We start from the raw sequence: 6,504 nt of genomic DNA on the forward strand, positions 1-6,504 counted from the left end.
ATTTCTGGTCTAAAACCAAAGACCTCTTTATAGTCTAATAGAATTATAGACTTGAGTCTACCGTTAATAGCATGCATGGCGCCACTGTAATAAAAAAAAATGGAAATTCATTGTCTAAGAATGATTTATGAAGTTCAGTAATTCATGTCAGAGTTTCCACGACATTGTGGTTCTCAAAAAATCCCAGGTCCAACTAACAGCGCTCAGTTAGACATTGATCCTTTAATGAATACGTGCATTCCACTTTGGCAATGTTACAAGTGTGGAAGTGAGAGAGGAAGAGAATATGTGCAGCGAAATACTGAGAAACATCCCTGGTATGCTTTGTACTTAGAATCTTTAAGTTATTCATTTCATCTTTCCACCCCTGGGGACAAATATGTTCCACAGAACATGTAACTTCTCCTGAAGAAAATACACATTTTAAAAATTGAGTTCTTAAAAAAATGGAATAAGAAGATGTGAGCAAGCAAAGATCAGATTTGAGGATTGTTTTTGCAGTAGTTTATTTCAGATGTTCATGCACAAATAAAAATACTACGTAGGAAATAGTAAGTTGCCCATTTTCTACCACACATTGCCCATGGTGTCTCTGTAGTTCACACAAAGTGGGTTTACTCTTTTTTTTTTATTTTTTTTTTTTTATTATTTTTTTTATTTTTTTTTTCCACCAGGCACATTTAGGTATAATGGTTCAGCTCTTCTTTGGTCATCAATAGGGAGCCTTGTTACTATGGTGACAGACAGATGGATTAATGTGATGTTTAGAGAGAGATGGCAGTGCCAAATTTTGATATATACAGTAAGCACTAATGTAGTGCCTACACACGAAGGCATGCATGCAGAAAATCTCAGGGTTAGTTCTTCCATAGGCACAGAGAGAGTTTTGGCACAAAATTCCCATTATCTCTTGACAGAAAGTGGCCATCTGTCTCCCGCTTACAACCTTCAAAAATTGCCTGTTGCAGTCAAGGGCTGTTGCTTTAGAAACTCTAAGCGAATGTCTAACAGGGCCCGGTAGAAAGGACTGCTGCTGTCAACATGTATATAATAAGCCATGAAGCTACTGGTCATCTGAGAGTCATCGACTGTAATTCACTGCCTGAAGTGCAGTTTGCATTACTCACTGCACCCCTCACTGATTAGAAAGGAATGTGAGGTATACAAAATCAACTGGATCTTTACATAGCACAGACAGACTGCATGTAATTATTCCTAACAAATTTCACAGTTCCTTCTCTCTCAAACCTTAATGACTGGCACCTTCATCACCCATCTCACTCACCCCCTTACATAGAGCTCTTAATGAGCTTTCCTGTTTGTAGAGTATTAGCTTAATGGTTTGTGTCTTGCAAAAATCCTCAGAGAAGAAAATAATATAGGAGTAAAACACAATAGCTGATGAATTACCCAGCAAAAAGAACTAAGATATTATGTCAGGTGCATAGTTTATTTTATTCTCCCATGTACCGTGTTTGAACTATTCATTTATTGCAGAGCTTCTTCACTGCAAAAAACTGCAGTAAGCAGCTATGTTCATTGAACAGTTGGATATTTTTAAAAGACAGATTGACCTGCAGACTGAAATTCTGGCACAAACTTGTTGCCCTTAGAAATATCCTAAATGTGAAATCAGAAGTACTTTATCCAGATCATACAATTCATTTATGTTACAAGAGTAATTTAATTAGAAATGTTTATCATCCATCTGCACAAAGTGATAATTATCATTCATCGTGATGATAATATTCAGCTCTCCTTCCAGGTCTTTTTTAATTGTAACATTAACCATAGCAATTAAGCCCTGTAAATGACCGCAAGAAGGGCCTTTGGATACAATTGTCTCTGGAGCTGATGAAGATAAGTATACACTTCATATTCATGCCAATTAATTCCGTGGCTGGATTTCTCAAGTAGGTGACGTATTATATTTGAACCGATTTTATATTGGCCAACTCCCAACGATAAATAAAATACTAGTCCCATTTCTTTTCCCAGTGTTTTGCAACATATGCCATTGCTAAAGCTCCCCAGACCAGTGTAGTTGGCCTCATGAGGACACCAAGTGGCAAGGGCTGGGCACCGCAGCTCTCCTGGTCCATTCGGGCATCTGACAGAGCAGCTTCTAAAAATGATGCTGAAGATGCTAGTAATATTTCTCTCCGCCTCTGAGAGCCATCATAACTTGGTGAGTTCGATCTGAGTCAGTCAAAAGCAAACCATGTTTGACATCACGCTTACCCACACCCTCTGATTAATTCACACTGGATTTGTGGGGGAATCTGCCCACCCATACCACGTCAGTCAGGCTGAGGAAAAATTCAGGAGGTCCTCAGTCCAACCTCCTTTTCAAAACAGAGTTAGCCATGAGTTCAGACCAGGTCTGAACAGCTTTAAACAGACAGCTCTGCAAAAGGCAGAAATGAGATGGCACAGCCTCTGTGTGCAACCTCATCTGAGCCCAGCTGTACTCATGGAGGACAGTTTTGGGGAGATGTTTGAGCTACAGACTATGAAGTATCTCGTGAAGCCCACAGCAGGAGACACATGGGGTAGACAAATCCATGTACTGAGCTGCCACCAAGAGGCCTCCGTCTTGCCAACTGTAAATTTGGAAATTTCCAATTCTGCCCATCTGAGACATGAAGAACAGGTTGGCAATAGGTCATAACCTAACTGGTGGTTCAAGACCACCTCTGCTATCTCAGGTCAAACATCCAGGCAGACCGGCTGACTCTGAAGTCCCAGGCCATAATTTAAAGGCACCCTGGTACAACCATTTCTTTTTTCTTTGCTGTTAAGTTTTTTGAATTTTGTCAGAAATAAATTTTCTCTGGATCATGATAAAGGTGTTTGTAGTACAGCAAAATAACTACTAAAAGGTGATAGAGTACTATTCTACAATGAAATACATACTGAAATCCTTACGGACACAATATCCAGTAAAAAACAAAACAAAACAAATCAACTTCATAAACGTATTTACTAAGACTCTAAAGCAATGGTAATATCACAGGCACTGGGAAGAGATCTAGCATTTGCCTCTCTAGTTAAGGAAGGAATGTGGGCACAGACAAAGAGATGCAAATATATTTCACTTACACAGAGAGAATACTTCAACCCCTGAGAAGGTAATAAAACATGAAATTTAGTAAGAGTTAAGATTATAAAATAAGTAGATACACATATGTGCAGGAAACCCCTCCAACATTCTGAGAAGCATCCCACAGAAACATGCCATCTCCTGCAGCTTCCCCACAAACATCAGTCAGTTCTCCTCAGGAGCTCCCCAAGCATCCCCATCTCTGCAGAGTCACATGAACACAGTCCAGGGCACCGGGCAGCCTTGATTCACAATAACATCTCTGAAACTCGCCTCTGACTAGCCCTAATGTCATCATGTATGAGTGCTAATTTGGGATTTACAACTGGAACTCTGGTCACGCTGCCATTGGAACTTCTGCCATCTACTGAACTGTGGCCAGGCTCTGGCCATACAGAGCTCTGGTGTCAGTGTAACATTCACACACAGCTAGTCTTGTCCTAGGTCAAGCATTACCTACTGAATAAACAAATGGAAAAGTGAAATAAAAAAAAAGTTACTGTTAAAACAGAAAGGTGGGCCAGTGCTGAAGGAGATGACTGGGCATCCAGAGATCCATCCTCCAAGCCTGTGCCTATGCCAAAAAATACTAAAGCAGAACTGCACAAACTGATTGATTTCTTCATTTCCTCTTCTCTAAATGGAAAAATACCCCTCACATAAATCTTTGAAGATAGCTCAATCAATATTTTTAAAATGTCTTCTCTTTTTCAGATGCAAAGCTCTTACTATAATTGTTCTTGTGTCTGATAGATGATCACTGATCTTGTCAGTATTTCTGTGGCTAAATGCTATAAATCATTATTCAGTGACCAGACTTTTTCTAGAAAAGATCTGAGAATTTACTCCCAGTGTGGGAATTTCATACACCTGATTCTTAAGAGAGGCACAACAGTAAGCAGTTTCTTATCATAAAGACAGACAGTACTGTTAGAAACAAAATCATAGGCTCAGAATGCTTCAATTTCTTGTCCAGCAGACCAGAAATTTGTTCTGAAATACTTACACAGCTTCCTCATGCACACAGAGGGTGTAAGGTGCCCCGTACTTTCAAATATCAAAGCCTTCAGAAGTACAGGAAATGATCCAACTCAATCAAAGAGTAAAACCCAGTTCTCCCAAGAGCAGAAGAACAGCTCAAATGCTTTATCTTCTCTCCTTCCAAAACCAGCATTTGGCTCTCCCAAATTCTTTTACATAATCAAATTCTGTTAACTGAATATGTCATTTTAACAAGTATTCAAATCAACCTCCTGCATGTTTTGAATTGGATTTTCTATCTCTAGAACTGATGCTGTGCTTTATCTGCCAACTGTCTCTGCTGTGGCACTGAAGACTGCTCTGGATACATTCTATCAGACACCTCAATAACTCAGTAAACATATTTATTATGCCACAGTGCACTTACAAACTAACCCTTTCTCCACTGAAGACCTGATTTCAATCTTAGTCCTGAAGTGAAACCAGCCTTGACTGTGAATTGCCAGCATTCTCTGCAGTCCTACAGTTAGTTGTCTGCTCATAAGACGACAGGAGCAGGAGAAACACAGATCAGCATTATATTAAGAAGTCTGCACATGGTGATTGTATTTCTTGAGCTGCTTATGGGAAGGAATGCCACGTATTCATGAGGATTATTAAAACAAACAAACAAACAAACAAGCTTAGGGAATGTGTTTATGCAAACTTGTTTCTTTTGTATTTTTCTTAAATTTATTTTCTTTCTTTTAAACAATAAAAGAGGCCCACTGAAGGAAGTCTACCAGCCACAATTGCTTTGCTGTGAAATTCTGCAGCCTGGCCATTGCAAACCTCAACACAAAGTAAACAGTGCCTGAACTCAGCACTCACAATTTAATAATTCTGTCCAAACTTTAATCTGTAGTCAAATTAAACTAGTACAAGCAATGCATGTTTACTTACTTGCATATATATTTTCATGGCCTCATTTTAAGAACCTTTGAATATTTGATACCAGAATCATTAAAATTGGTCTTTCGAACAAAAATGTGTCTAATTTCAGGAAGAGATAACTGAATTGTAGAAAACATAGCTGGTAGCTATATGTAGATTGCTCTGTTTGCTTGTGTACTATAACAGTGACAGAGAAGGAAGAAGAAGAGATAATGCAAAGCTCTTGTGTAAATTGTACTTGAAAGAATTACATAATTTTGCTGAACATCTCTCTCTCTCTGTTTTAAAGCATGACAATTTGTTTTATAACACTGAGAATTTTAAGTTCCTCAGAAAGACACAGTGGATTTCATAGGTTTTATGCCCTACTTTAAGTCTTTGTGAATGATTAATAGAGACAGATCTTATCTGACTATCTTAAATGTAGATTCTTGGCACTGTTCAAATCAAGATTAAATAACGTTATTATTCCTTTTTCTCATCTCCTTCATCCTAGTCCTGGAGATTTGAAAGAAAGTGACTTATTGATTGATGTGAACTCAAAAAACGATCCTAAGAAGAAGAAAATCTAGGATTTTATCATCAAAGATAAAAAGCAAGTTATTATCTCTCACAGTTCAATGATTCCTCTTGCAGAAACAGTGGTGGTCTTGGCCCAATTTACAGTCAAAATGTATGCATGCCATTGTTTCAGCTTTATGCTTACTAACAACATCTAAATATTAATACATAGTATTTAGAATCCAGAACAGATTAATAGGCTGGAAGTCACCTTAAAGACCACTGAGCTCCAGCCCTCCTGCTGTGGGCAGTATTGCCACCCACTAGAGGCTGCCCGGGGCCCCATATTTATATCCTATTTGCTGCAGCCTTCAGATAAAACAAAAAGTGGTATATCTCCCCTTAGTGTTGTCACCATGCTGTTTAAAATTCCAAGACCACTTTTTCCAAGAGGTTTTATTATTTGTGCTGGAATCAGAAAGAACTACAGTCCTAATGCTACTCCAAAACATACAGAATCATAGAATGATAGAATTACTCAGATTGGAAAAGACCTTAAAAATCATCAAGTCCAACCACAACTGAAGCATACTACCCTAACTCTAACAACCCTCCGCTAAATCATGTCCCTGAGCGCCGCATCCAAATGGATTTTAAACACATCCAGGGATGGTGACCCAACCAGCTCCCTAGGGAGCCTATTCCAGTGCTTAACAACACTTTCTGTAAAGAAGTGTTTCCTGATATCCAACCTAAAGTTACCCTGGTGCAACTTGAGGCCATTCCCCCTCATTCCTCTCACCTGTCACCACTGAGAAGAGACCAACCCCACTCTCGCTGTAAGCACCTTTTAGATATTGGAAGAGAAGAATAAGGTCTCCTCTCAGCCTCCTTTTCCCAGACTAAACAGCCCCAGTTCCTTCAGTCTCCCCTCCTAGGGCAAATTCTCCAAGCCCTTCACAAGCCTTGTTGCCCTTCTTTGGACC

General features: G+C 39.1%; 1 protein-coding gene across 1 annotated transcript in view; it reads right to left on the minus strand.

Moving 5' to 3' along the window:
* The window catches only part of ZDHHC14 (zinc finger DHHC-type palmitoyltransferase 14), a 137,694-nt gene that overhangs the window by 130,162 nt on the left and 1,028 nt on the right, over positions 1 to 6,504 (minus strand). The window lies entirely within an intron of this gene.

This window comes from Centrocercus urophasianus, unplaced genomic scaffold, assembly GCF_019232065.1.
Source record: "Centrocercus urophasianus isolate 14NV4802_14NV808 unplaced genomic scaffold, USGS_Curo_1.0 seq_10, whole genome shotgun sequence".
NCBI classification, from domain to species: domain Eukaryota; kingdom Metazoa; phylum Chordata; class Aves; order Galliformes; family Phasianidae; genus Centrocercus; species Centrocercus urophasianus.